Source organism: Felis catus, chromosome B3 (assembly GCF_018350175.1).
Source record: "Felis catus isolate Fca126 chromosome B3, F.catus_Fca126_mat1.0, whole genome shotgun sequence".
NCBI classification, from domain to species: Eukaryota; Metazoa; Chordata; class Mammalia; order Carnivora; family Felidae; genus Felis; species Felis catus.
In genome coordinates, this window is record NC_058373.1 from 40,673,909 (window position 1) to 40,688,367 (window position 14,459).

The following is a 14,459-nucleotide window of genomic DNA, read 5'->3' on the forward strand; positions in this document are numbered from 1 at the left end:
GATTATCCATTTGTGTGCTTCCTAAGATTACCTCCTACTAGATAGTTCTTTGTTTTTCCTTCCAAATACAAATCAGTGCATTGATCTGATTTTTATCAACTTCCAAACTAAGTTTTGATGATTGTAGATTATATTTTTTTGCTTTGTCTTTTAGAGATGGATATTAAACAGAATGTTACCAAATTGAGAGCCAAGTTTTTATCCTTAGTACTTCCTTGATAATTAGTTTTCTTATTAAGGAGTAGCTCAAACCAACTCTATCAAAGTCAAGTTTTGATGGATCTGAAATCTGATTTGCTAGTTTTCACTGATGGAGAGAGAAACTTTATGGTGCTGTATGCAATGAAGTCTAATACTGATATGTAATTGTTTCTAAAAAAATTTGACCTAAAGTACCTAGTCTTTCCAAATATACAACATATGATGATGTCTCACTTTAATTAGGCAAAGATTCCATGTAATCTGTTTCATTGTCAAAACTTTTGTGAAATATTGGCAACTTAGCCTCTTCTAAACATAAGGGAAGTACAGACTCCCTGTTTCCATTGAAAATTGAATCAAAAAATAAAATTTATACATTAAAAATATAATTAAACTTAATTTTGTAATTTCATACCCTTCACAAAGTTAATCTGGTTTTCCTCTGGTTTGTTAAAATTATGTTATTTTATTTATTTATTTATTTATTTATTTATTGTTAAAAAAATTTTTTTTATTGTTTATTATTCTTGAGAGAGAGAGACAGAGAGACAGAGAGACAGAGAACAAGCAGGGAAGAGGCAGAGAAAGAGGGAGACACAGAATCTGAAGCAGGCTCCAGGCTCTGAGCACTCAAGACAGAGCCGGATGCAGGGCTCGAACTCACAGACCGTGAGATCATGACCTGAGCTGTAGTCAGCTGCCCAACCGACTGAGCCACCCAGGCGCCCCATGGTTTGTTAAAATTATTAATACTAGTGTAAATATCTTTGCCAAACAGTGATTAAAACTACTTTTCCGGGATTTTTGAACATTGTGAGGATCATATGTATTTTGTGTTTATCTAATTTCACAAAGGAAGAGCAATACTGTAGTGAGAGTTGTACAGTGTGCTCAAAGAGTTATTTATGGACAAATGCTTATTTTTTAAAAAAGCAGAAAATAAAGCCTAAATTAACTGAACTTTTCCATATATATATATATGTATATATACATGTATATGTACATATATATATATACACTGCTTACAGATTTCACTGTACTTAGAATATGTCAGTCATGCTAATTCACTTTTGGAAAAATCGAATGTTCAGCTGGGCCTTGGTCCAACCAAAATTGTTATAATGGTTCTTTTTACCTTTGAGGATAGCATATGGAGATGGAAGAGATCTTACTGAATCAAAACTTCACTGAACAAGAACTTATCTTGTTCAACTAAAGCCAGTTACAGCTGTTCATTAGGTGAACTGTTTTATTAGTTGGAAACTCTAATTATGAAAAATGTTATGAGTTAAAAATTAGAATTTCTCTAATTCCCCTCCTCTTATACTTGGTTCTGTCCTTGAAATAACTAATAACAACTTACTCCTTCCACATTACAACCTTTAGGTATTTCAAGATAGCTATTACATCTTTAGCCTTTAGCCTTCTCTTCCTAAGGCTAAACATTCTATTGTTTATATCACATGTATTTTAAGTGAGTCCTTGTGTTAGGAGCTATGTCTTTTGTGTTATATATTGCTTAGACATTTAAGTAGTAAATTGGGCTACATTTCTTCTAGCTGATCCCAAGTATTCACTAACTGTTACACTCTAGTTTTGGTATCGTTTATATTTGGAGATGCCAGTGAACTCTAGAATATTCAAATATTAATTTACTTTAGGAATACTTAAATATTAATTATTGAGTAACAGTGTTAGTGGGTTTTTTTTTTTTTAATGTTTATTTGTTTTTGAGAGAGAGAGAGAGAGAGAGTATGAGCCGGGAAAGGTCAGAGAGAGGGGGAGACACAGAATCTGAAGCAGGCTCCAGGCTCTGAGCTATCAGCACAGAGCCCAATGTGGGGCTTGAACTCACCAGCTGTGAGATCATGGCCTGAGCCGAAGTTGGCCGCTTAACCAACTGAATCATCCAGGCACCCCTGAGTGTTAGTTTTTTTTTAACCATTTAAAAAAATTCTTTACTTATTTTTAAAATAATCTCTATACTACTGTGGAGCTCAAACTCATGACCCAGAGATTAAGAGTTGCATGCTCTTCTGACAGCCAGCTAGTCTCCCCAGGTTTTTAAAAAATAAATGTTAGAGATCCTAATTTTTTTAAGTTAATTTATTTTTGAGAGAGAGAAAGAGAGAGAATCCCAAGCAGGGTCCACACTGTCAGCATGGAGCCCGATGTGGGGCTCAAACTCAAACAGTAAAATCATGACCTGAGCCAAAACCAAGAGCACAACGCTTAATCAACTGCACCACCAAGGAGCCCATGATACCCTAATTTTCTTAAACGATTACAAGGGACAATTAAAAAAAACTGAAAAAAGCTTTCAAGAGATTGAGGGAAAAGACCAGAGGTCCCATATTGATCTACAGGATGAAAGAACTGTTCTGACTTTGAAGACTATTTGACATCTAGTCCAGATCTGAGAGAACTGTCTTAGTTATGGTTCATATTAAGAAAACTACTCCAGTACTGCTCACAAAATCCTAAAAATGTAGTTAAACCCACATAGCTAGTTTTAGGTGTGGATTTTGCTGCACAACTTTAGAGGTCTCCAAGCAATAACTATGCTGAAAATGATAGAATTATAGAAGTCATATGACCAGTTAGTAGTTAAACGAGTTATTCATACACCTATACAAAAGCAGCTGAATTGTAAAATAGAACTGTAGGAAGAGAGGATTTAAATGAATGCTTTAATAACTCATTTCCTTAGGCAGTGGGAAAAATGAATGATGCACAAGAACCTGCATTTCTATACTACCACGTTTAATCTTAACTAACCAATAAAGTATTTCTTTCTATAGAGCACATTTACCATAATCATATTTTAAGGTTTAGAGACATCTAAGTCCACCATAGTTTTAGATAAATCATTGCTCATTGGGCTCAATAGTTTTATTTGTTTTTCTAATTAAATTTTTTATTCTGTTGGCAATTGAAATACTATCATCTATTTTGCCATGGTAACAGGTTTAAAACTTGTCACCCACCTACAGCCAGGTTTGTTTTTGTTTTTGTTTCTTTAATTTTTATTTTTTTTTAAGTAATCTCCATACCCAACGTGGGACTTGAACTTGCATGTTCTACTGACTGAGCCAGCCAGGCACTCCTTTAAAAGCAACTACTAAGTTACTGGGTGTATTCAGATTCCACTTGAAAATTTTGTGTGTGTATACTCTCACATATTTGCATGTCCATGGCAAGGGTAAACCACCTACTACTGACTTTTGATTCTCAAGTGATTTCCTAAAGCTTTTGCTGAACTGTCTAGGGTAAATCAATTTAATGCCGTCTCATGTGTACAGGAAACCAACAGACCTGCTCTCTTTTAAGTTACCAAAGCTCATTTCCTCTGCCTCAGATGAGGTGAACAACAGTTTAATATTGGTGACTAAGAGGCTATCATGACCAATAAAATGAGGCCAGCAGTTGCAAGCACATTCACGGCCATGGAATAGAGAACAGATTCAGGAGCTACTCAAGCTTTACTGCCTTTTTTTGTTTTTTTAAGTTTATTTATTTATTTTGAGAGAGGGAGAGCAGGGGAGGGGCAGAGAGAGGGAGAGACAGAATCCCAAGTAGGCTCTGTGCCGTGCAAGACTTGAACTCACCAACCCTGAGATCGTGACCTGAACCGATATCAAGAGTCGGATGCCTAACCAACTGAGCCACCCAGGTGCCCCCAAGCTTTACTGTTTTAAGCAGACATATTCAAGATAAGAAAGTCCATCCAAGATTTGTACTAATTTTTTTCTGAATGCTCAACTACATTTCTCTGAATATTTAACTACCACTGATACGGATCATTTTTCTTTCTTATTTTCTTTTTATTTTTTTAAATGTTTATTTTACTTTTGAGAGAGAGAAAGAGACAGAGTGCAGGCGGTGGAGATGCAGAGGGAGAGGGAGACACAGAATCTGAAGCAGACTCCAGGATCTGAGCTGTCAGCACAGAGCTCTACATGGGTCTGGAACTCAAACTGTGAGGTCACGACCTGAGCGGAAGTCAGATGCTTAACCCACTAAACCACCTCAACACACCCCTGTTACGGGTCAATTTTCTAAAGATATGATTAATCATATTGGGTTTCATGAGAGCCCATAGTTTCCTCAAATACTTTCAAAACCCAGATCACCCTGACAGAAGAATAAATGAGGTCTCCTAACATTTTCCTTCTCCACAGTGTAGGTATGAAAGTTTATTTTGAGTGGAGGATTAAACGTCTTCCTCCTTTCCCAGTTTGATTACTGGCTTCTTTTGACCTTTTCTCATTTTTAAGGATCAGAATTATTCTACTCGATTGATAGCCAATCGTTGTTTTTCCTCCATTTAAGCGAGGTTATTTCCAGATCGTACACAAACGTGTGCAATCGTCACAGAAGAGAGGTGAAGACAAAACTTTTCTCACCATTCGGTTTCAGAGGCTGTCACAGGAGAACCAAGTGCCTGAAAAAGCTTTCGTAGCATTGAAGATTTTTTAAAACCCAGTTGAAACATAACTGAAAATCCACAAGAGGGAGATGCTTGCTAAATCGCCAGAAAATAACTCCTACAAGGGACCAGACAGAGCCTTAGGAAGAGCCAATAGGTCGGCCTGGGACTCAGGGCGGGAGGGAGCAGGTGTATACAGTGGCTGGAGATTGGCGGGGGGTGCCGCAGCTGAAGGGAAAAGCAAGTTGGGCTGCGTGTCTCTGGTAGCTAAGAGTGTGTCTCGTCTAAGACCAGGAGCAAAAGGTAAAAGGGTGTCGCCAAAGATGAGCACCCGCTCCTAGCTACCTTCTGGTAGTCCCAAAAGAAAGGGGGGTGGTTGTCTTTGAAGGTACTTCCGCTTAGCAACCCCACGCGGTTGCTAGGGAGGGGCCGTAGCCTGGATAACCCGGAAGTGATGGTGTCCATTTCTCACTGCCTGCTTTAAGTTCGTCCTATCGGGAGCGCCAGGGTACTCTGCGCCCGGCCGAGGGTGGGGCCAGCACTAGTGGTTCCGGCTCGGCTTCTATAGCCCCTCGGCTCCTCGCTTTCCCCCTCCCCTCCCGCACCTCTCCTCCCTCCTGCTCCTGGGAAAGAGAGGAGCCACCGCTGCGGGTGGGTAGAGAAGCACTCGGAGCCTCTGGGAGGGAACCGCGCCCGCCCCTTCTGCGCCTCTGAGTACCGCCGGACCAGGTACTCACTCCGGCTTCGATGGGGTCCGGGAGGCAGGAGCCTGAGGGTGTGCGTGTCTGTAGGGGCTGGTGGGGGGCCCTTCTCCGGGTTGGGGAGGGGGCCGGCGGAGATCCTGGGTGGGGCGCAGGCCGGCGTGTGTGTGGCGGCTAGCGGGGGTGGAATGGAGGGTTTGGGGGACCCCGCTGGCAGAGAGTGTCGGGTGGCCAGCTCGAGGTTGTGGAGGAGGCGCCTCCTCGGATGCAGAGTTCGGCCGGAGTGGACCGGGAGTTTGCCCCCTGGAGGATTCGCTCTGAAAGGGGGAGCATCCTCGGGCCAAAAGGGGAGCATGGACCTCGTCAGAGTGGTTAGGGCAATTCCTTGCTTCCCTTGCCTACCCTCCTGAAACGGAGCACGGCTTTCAGGGTTGTGGGGGGTTGTTAGTCGGCTGGGCACCGCGGGGAGCCGCCCTTGGCTGAGCTAGGGCAGAAGAGTGGGTAAGGAGACCTCTCTCCACCCAACTTCCGTGTGCTTCCTCCACTTCTTCCTTTACTGCTCTCTCGCCCGCCCCAGAGTCCTTATCGGAGGGTACCCCCAAGTGGGCAAACATCACAGCCTATATGAGAGGGTGGAACTGGGTTCGTTGCCCCTAAATGATACTTCAAATGTTTGGAAAGTGCCAGAATGGCATATTTAACCAGGTATCCCAGCTCGATATTGAATCTGGTATAAATTGTCTTAGAAAAGTGCAGTACGGAAAAGCACCAAACTACAGGCTAGTCGGGTATAGCCTTGTTTGGTAGATATGCATGTTTGTAAAAAATAGGTTGGGGGAACTATATAGATATAGAGGTCTAGGCGAGACATGTTGAGGCAAGCCTCTTTTTCCAATCTCTTATCTGCCTGTAAGCCTGTTCTAGTTTAAATGAAGCAGAAAGACCCTCTTCATTTATATTTCAATTAGCGACTGAATTGTAGGTACTATGGTAATAGATGTCCCAGAATAGATAGGTAAACGTTCAGAGACTAGATCCTCTGCTTTTGAGCCTGTCTCTTAATCTTTTAAGGAGATAATTGTGGTCAAGTGGAAGTATTGGCTTTGAGATAGGTAAATCTGGGATTGAACCCAGACTATGCCACTGGCTAGTTGTTGACCTTGGGCAAGTCATGGGACCTACCAGAGATTTAGTTTCTTCGTAAGCAGAATGAGTAAAAAATTTTACCAGTATTTTAAGAGTGTGTGTGTGTGTGTGTGTGTGTGTGTGTGTGTGTGTGTTGTATTTAAAGAACAGTTCTCTTCAAATGGAAGCACCTTCTAACTGAAAGATCAGTTATTATCATTAATCTCACACAGTCAAGGTAGCCCAATTTTGTGGAATGAGGTTTGAGACAGGAAGTGAATGGATAATATTGCAAAAGCATATGTATACAACAGGGCTTTCAATGGCTTCTAGAAATTGATCATAAGTAGCAGGAAATTCAATGATCAGATGTTTCTTTAAACTCTAAATAAAGGACAGTATATGCACTTACTGAAGTGAGCAATATTGTTTCTCTCAGATTTTTCTCAGATTTGTAATGTGTCTAGTGTAGATTGATAGAAAGATATTTAAAGAGTAATATACAGGGGAGGCTGGGTGCCTCAGTCGGTTAAGCTGCCCTCTTCGGCTCAGGTCATGATCTCTTGGTTCATGAGTTAGAGCCTTCTGTCGGACTCTGTGCTGACACTTCAGAGCCTGGAGCCTGCTTCAGATTCTGTGTCTCCCTCTTTCTCTGCCCTCCCACTGCTCACTCACTCTCTCTCTGAAACAAATAAACATTAAGAAAAAATAATGTATATAAATGTTTTTAAAGTTTTTAATTCCAGTTAGTTAACATACAGTATTATATTAGTTTCAGGTGAACAATATAGTAATTCATCACTTCCATACGTGCAACACATAGATATTTTGATTAAGTTCATATGTCTCTGCAGAGAATTAAAATTGGGGCATAAACTAGAAAATAGTTGTGATTTTAAGATTAACATCAACATCAGTAGCATGACTCATCTTAATTAGACTTAAACTATTAACAGTACTTATAGAATTCTTATGTGTAATTCTGTAAAACAAGTGAAAATGGAATGAATTTCTGCCTTTAAAGCCTTCATGATGAGAATATAGAACTAAATCTCAGAAACTGTCTTTATGCCGGGGTGCCTGGGTGGCTCGGTCGGTTAAGCGTCCGACTTCGGCTCAGGTCATGATCTCATGGTCCGTGAGTTCAAGCCCCGCGTCGGGCTCTGTGCTGACAGCTCAGAGCCTGGAGCCTGTTTCAGATTCTGTGTCTCCCTCTCTCTCTCTGCCCCTCCCCTGTTCATGCTCTGTCTCTCTCTGTCTCAAAAATAAATAAACGTTAAAAAAAAAAAAAAGAAACTGTCTTTATGTTGATCACTTTATAGATTTAAAATGATACAGTTACATGTAACCCATTATATCAGATTACCAAATAATATATTTTGCTTTGTAATGTCAGCTGTAGTTAATAATTTTTAAATGTACTTTATACTCAGTATAAGTCAAATCATTTGCTTAATAAGATTTTTTTATGTGTGGAAAGTGGGTATAAAGTTTGTAATTCATTATCATTTTTAAGAGTGGTTTATAGGTTTTACATATTTTAAGAGAAATTTTCAAATAAATTTCTTTCCCGTGTCTCTGTTCACAGAGTTCAACTTTTTTTTTTTTTTTTTTTTTTTTTAAATAAAACTCTGAACTCTGTGGAGCATTGGGTGGCTTAGTTGGTTAAGCGCCCATCTCTTGATTTCGGCTCAGGTCATGATCTCAAAAATAAGTAAACATTAAAAAAAAAACCAACTCTCTAACTATATTGCATGCTCTTTGAAGTAGAAATACTATCTTAAATTTTATCTGCCATTGCAGCTACATAACAGGCACCAAATAAATGTTGGTCAAATTGAAAAATGGCTGGATATATACAGACCGTTAGGACACTTCTCAGTGAGCTTTTCTACTCAAAGTATGTGGCCATTCCAAGGATCTTTGCAGTTGTCCTTTAGGAAATTTGCTTGTCAGGAAATCTAAAAATGACTAAACCCTTTTCAGTATACATCTCTTGGATGATCTCAAAAAGTTTGAGGAAAGATTGGGAAGGTTTATATACCACATACGAGAATCATGTAAGGAACAAAGTACAGTTAATTTTATCAGTGCTGCCAAATTAGTAGTGAAAGAGTTACCGTGGAAATGTTTTAAAAATGCCAAGCAGTGCTTTACTCAAACCAAATGAATATTCTTCCAGAGCTTGTTCCTATTTTAAAGTATATTACTTTCTGCAGATATGATTTGGTCTCTAATAAGGATAAATAATCACTGTATAAAGAAAAAAACAGCTGATATCGTAGACAAACTTTAATATCGCCAGTCTTGGTAGAAACTGCTTCAATGGCTTTAGATAAGTGGAAGTAGATTTTCATGAAAGAACTGTAGAATTTGTGGAATGATAGTTTTTCTCTTTTTAACATCTTTCTTATCTCTACTCATTTCTGCCTAAGATAGAAACTTTGAGTCGCTGGGAGGGGGAAAAAGTGAATTTACTTCAGAATTACCATTTTAAGTATGTGGATTACTTATTTGGAGAGCTAAATTGGATTTTGACATTATTGGGATTGTGTTCAAGATGGACTCAGGAAAAAAAAAATCAGATGCCATCTGTTTCAGATTCCTTATTCCCTCACCCCTTCGTGTTTTATGGCTTTGAATTCAACAGATTATTTTTCAAAACTAAAAATCCTCAGTAGATTTAGGTTATATAATTTCAGCTATATCAGTGAACATATAACTAATAGAACTTGCATGTTTATATTGAGTTACACAAAAAGATCACAGACAATGGTTAAAAGTAATTTAAACTACCTGACTATTAAGTAGCGTCTTGTATCTTGGTCATCATTGACTTAATAAACCATTTTTGTCAGAAATACTTGTTGGTTGAAGTTGCTTTAAAAAAACTGGGTAATGGAGATACAGAATAAATATTTTTTAGTCCTTGATGTTGCCACTTACAGAAGAGAAGTTTCTGCTGAGGATTTTTTCATTTTAGTGATAAGTCTATTTAAACTTAGGCTTTCAGCAGGGAGTTTGGCCTTACCATATACCAGCTGCTATTGTTTTCATCTAAATGGCACCATACACTTCATAGGACACATACTTGCCATTTTTCAGTTTGGATCTTAATAAATCCTGAGGGTAGGCTTTTGGGTTTACTGAGCTGGAAAAGACCATAACTTGTTTAGGTTATAGTACTTGGCACCTGGCATGGACCAGAAATACCCAAGCATCTTTGAGAAACTATAAAGTAGTACCAGTGTAGTATCTTAGAAATGGCCTGAAGAGAGACCAATCTGGATAGAAGAGAGCCATGTTTTATCTGCAGCAGGAATATTCTGGTATTGTAGGAGCACTGATGGACTGCCCCTGTATCGTTTAGTCTGTTCCTCACCAGAAGCTCCAAGTGTGCAATGTAGTTATGGCAAGGGCTGGGGTGTCAGGGATGGGAATTGTTCTTCAATAATTGCTAACCCATCACAATGGAGGCATAAACATATTGGGGAAAGGGATATTCTCTTGGATTTTGCCTTGGCCAGAGAAGCTGAGTGAACAGGTAGCCATTGCCTTTGCCATCCAAGAGGACTTGGTACTACCAACACCTCTAGGTGCCGGGTAAGCCTGTCAAAACAACGTGGTTTGATGGCTTCATCAAAATAACAGGTAAATTTTCCAAGGAACAATAGCATTGGACCCACATTGGTTTCTATAGATTATACTTCTTTTTTTTTTTAAGTTTACTTATATTGAATGTGAGAGAGAACAGGAGCAAGGGAGGAACAGAGAGAGAGGGAGAGAGAAAATCCCAAGCTCCATACTGAGCATGGAGCCAGATGTGAGGCTTAATCCCGTGACCCACAAGATCATGACCTGAGCCATTATCAAGAATCAGACGCTTAACTGACTGCCACCCAGGTGCCCCTTTCGCTTACATTTTCTAACCTAGAAAAAGGGGTGTTGAGGACTATGGGCCTCTGAATAAATACCATGCATTTATGTTCCTCTTAATAAGTTTATAAATACGTTTTGTCTTCTGGTATTAATGAGTCACGTGAAAATGTGTGTGCGTGTGCACGCGTGCACCCATGATAATCACTGGATCTCATTTTAATTCTTCATCCCAAATTGCTAACCATACCTGTGGTGAAGCAGCTTCCTAGCTGGATTTTTTTCTCCATTTCCTAGAGGTCACTCTCTCATGTAAGTGATAGTGAGCAGGGATATAACCAATGCCAGGAAAAAGACAAGGAGATTGAAATTAATTTTTTTAAATTTATATGAATTGATTTAGATTAGATTTTATTTCACGTTAATTTCTTTAATTTTTCTCAAATTTCAGTAGTGATGTCTACTGTTTGAGATGTGGATGCCCAGTTTTTTTTATTCAAATATTTTTTTTCACAGTTATAGATTTACGGAATAATTGAGCAGATAGAGTTCCATATCTCTCCTTATCCACAAAACTGCACTCCCTCCATTTCCTCTATTATTAACATCTCTTGTTAGTGTGGTACATTAGTTACAATTAATGTACCAATATTGATAACATTAACTGTAGTTTCGTTAAGGTTTACTCTTTGTGTCATATAGTTCTGTGGGTTTTAACAACCTCATAATAATATGTATCCACAGTTTTATATAGAAGAGTTTTTACCACCCTAAAAATCTGTTGTTGTTGTTTTTTATATATATATTTTGAGAGAGCACATACACACACGTATGGGGTGGGGGGAAGGACAGAGAACTAAGAGAGAATCCCAAGCAGACCCTACTCTGTCATTGCAGAGTCCAATGCAGGGTTCAATCTCATGAACTGTGAGATCATGACCTGAGTTGAAGTCTGACGCTTAACTGACTGACCCACCCAGGCACCTGTTTTTTGCTTTTTGTTTTTTTAATGTTTATTTATTTTGAGAGAGAGTGAGAGCGAGAGAGAGCTAGCTAGCAAGTGACCATGTGTGTGAACGGGAGACTGGCAGAGAGAATCCCAAGCAGGCTCCTTGCTGTCAGCCCAGAACTTGACATGGGACTCAATCTCACAAATCCTGATGTCATGACCTGAGCCAAAATCAAGAGTCAGATGCTTAACTGGCTGAGCCACCCAAGTGCCCTCTAAGTTGTATTTGTTAACTAGAATTTGCTTTCAGTTCGCTTTATTAACTATCCTTTCCTGGACTTAGAGGACACCTTACATTATCCAAAGCATCTTAATCTTAATTGGTATTTTGACCTTCAGATATTCTGGTTATCTGAGGTATGATGCAAAAACTGTTTAAAAACTCCATATTTGGTAGGTTTTAATTTGCTTTTTCACCTAGTTAATTAATAATAGACCCAAGGGACAATCTGTGTGAAAGCACTTACACTTTGTAGAGATAGATGCTCTCCAAATCAATCAGGGTGTAAGCTCACTTTGTTTTTAATGGGATCCATCTGGTTAATGCTTGTGTTTCTTGACTTTCATTGATTATGGGATCATAAAGCTAAAAGAAAACATAGAGATGGTCTAGTTAGACCCTTTCACTTTTTAGTGGAGATTACTGAAGTGCAGGGAGACTAAGTGACTCACTCAAGATGATCTAGCTATAAAGAGTCAGACTGGAACACGTATCTCCAGACTCCCAGTCCAGTCATCTTTTTTTATAATACACAAGTTCATTCATTTTAGTGAATGAAGAAATTATGATTTTGTAAGAAGTACCTTTTCTAGAAATTCTATACTACAGTTGTGAATTCAAGATTTTGGTTGAATTCCTAGTTAATTTCTGAAATGTTGAGTGTGTATTTCTTAAAGTACTGAGTGTCACTGGATCTTTAGTTAAGACCAAATTTGTCGTTTTTCACATTTTAGATAGAAATCGGCCAATTAAATAACAAAGATATTATAGCTTGTATTTAGTAAGCACACGTTCGGCTGCATTAAAATGAATCTTACTGTATTTTTTTTTTTGCACAGTGGAGATAATTTGTTAATATTTAATGTCATAAAGCAACAGTGGAATTCTGCCGTATGTGGTACTGTATAAAGCTAGAGTGGAGTGTTATGTAAAACTAAAAGTATGGATTAATTTAATATGCATCTGGTAAATTCAGGGCTTGAAGGATGCACATCTGTTGAGAAAACAAATCATAGAACTATTCAGAGCTTCAGCATCTTTAAATATGTGTGCTTTGATTCTCTTTAACTGTTTTGAAACAGTCTTTAATGAATTCAAAAAAGGCTATTTGCTGTAAGGAAGCAATTGTGAAGCCATTTATGATGCTATTAATCATTTTATTCTCCACAGCATTTGATACATTAGTATTTTTCTTTCCAATTTAGTTATTGGGGAAAGAAAGAGTTAAATGATCACCATAACAAAGTAAGCTTATTGCAAAACGGTGTTTAAAAAAAAAGAGAAGAGGTGGGTGCCTGGGTGGCTCAGTTGGTTCAGAGTCCGACTCTTGGTCCGACCTAGGTCATGATCTCAGAGTTTTGTGAGTTCGGGCCCCATGTTGGGCTTAGTGCTGGCAGCACAGAGCCTGCTTGGGATCATCTCTCTCTCCCTCTCTCTGCCCCTCTCCCACTCAAGCTGTCTCTGTCTCTCTCAAAATAAATAAAGTTAAAAAAATTAAAGTGTTACTCTTCTTTCTCCCTCCCCTTAAAGAGAGAAAGAGAGAGAGAGAGCATAGTTTCCTAATTGGGATAAATTAGAAATAGTTTAAAGCTCTGACTTCTAATTTGAATCCATAATCAATGAAGAAGTAACCACAGAGTTCCCACTGTGTATTCACCATACTTGTGCTTTAGGAATATAGAAATTGAAGATAATAATATTTATTTGGAAAAACAAGACTTAAAATGGAAGGTTGAGAGTAATACAACGTAAGTAATTAGGTGCAAACCTGGTATAATCTGGGAATACTGTAGGACTTAGGAGGGAAGAACATTCAGTTCATAATTCTAATGGAAATCAGATTGAAGGTAAAGTAGTGGATCTTGGCTCTGGCAGCTGTTTAGAATCACTTGGGGAAATTTTTCCCAGAATCAGTTGAATCAGAATCTCGGGGGTGGTGAGTCCATAGTTTGTGAAAAAGCTTTCCCAGGTGATTATAATGTGCAGGCAGTGCTGGGAACCACAGGTTTAAAAGATAGATACGATTTGGGTAAGCAGGAAAGTGTTTTCAGGCAGTAGAGCTAAGCAGGGAGGGGGAATTGGGTGCAGCCTGTGAAAAGACTAATCCAAAGCTGTGTGGGCCAGTTAGGGAGTAGGAAAAAATAAGCTTAAGGAGGCAGAATGGGGTCATATGTAAGAGCAGGACTTCTCAAAGTGTGGTTCCTCAACCAGCACCATTAGCATCACCTGAACATTTATTATGAATGCAAATTTTGTGGCCTGCTCTAGACTTACTGAATTGGAAACTGTAGGGGTGGGGTCTACCAATCTATTTTAACAAACATTCCAGATGTACACAAAAGTTTGAGAACAGTTGTTAATAGAGGGTAATGAAAGGCAGGCAGAGGAAGTTAGATTTGATGTTGGCAATAAGTAGGGACCCAGTGAAGGTTTTTTAGGCTGGGGGAGTAACAGCATGCGTTTGTATGTCTGAAGGCAAATCTGATGGTGATGTGCAGAATCCTTTGGGATACTAAAAGATATGAATGAAGAAAGCCAGCTGAGGAGGTACAGACATAATCTAATGATACAATCAGGCAGGGCCTGTTCTAGCGAATTTTTGGTGAGAACACAGAATAGTCATAACAGTGATGACAGTTTGACTGTTTATGTAATGGGCAGTATGCTAACTGCTTTGGACACATTGTCTCCTTTTTCTCACAACAAACCACTGCTGTGTGGCTATTACTACAATTTTACAGATTGGGCAATGAGGCCAAGAAAATAGCTAGCTCCGAAATTCACATTGTTGGTAAGTGGTAGACACAGGATGCCAAGTTCAAGCATCTCTAACCTCTAAAAACTTTTTTTTTTTTTTTCAACGTTTATTTTATTTTTGGGACAGAGAGAGACAGAGCA

The 14,459-nt window shown here is 38.9% G+C and overlaps 1 protein-coding gene across 12 annotated transcripts in view; it reads left to right on the forward strand.

Annotated features, from left to right (window-relative positions):
* Nucleotides 1-4,464: 4,464 nt before the first annotated feature.
* The window catches only part of CSNK1G1 (casein kinase 1 gamma 1), a 163,556-nt gene continuing 153,561 nt past the window's right edge, over nucleotides 4,465-14,459 (forward strand). For 4 of the 12 annotated variants that reach the window (XM_023255216.2, XM_045059176.1, XM_023255219.2 and 1 more), the window contains exon 1: nucleotides 5,086-5,359. The gene's annotated coding sequence lies outside the window, so the exon portion shown is untranslated. Of the gene's footprint in view, nucleotides 4,788-5,083; nucleotides 5,360-8,107; nucleotides 10,108-14,459 lie in introns of those variants that run through there. The other 8 variants (XM_023255218.2, XM_045059175.1, XM_045059173.1 and 5 more) reach the window with 6 other exon arrangements.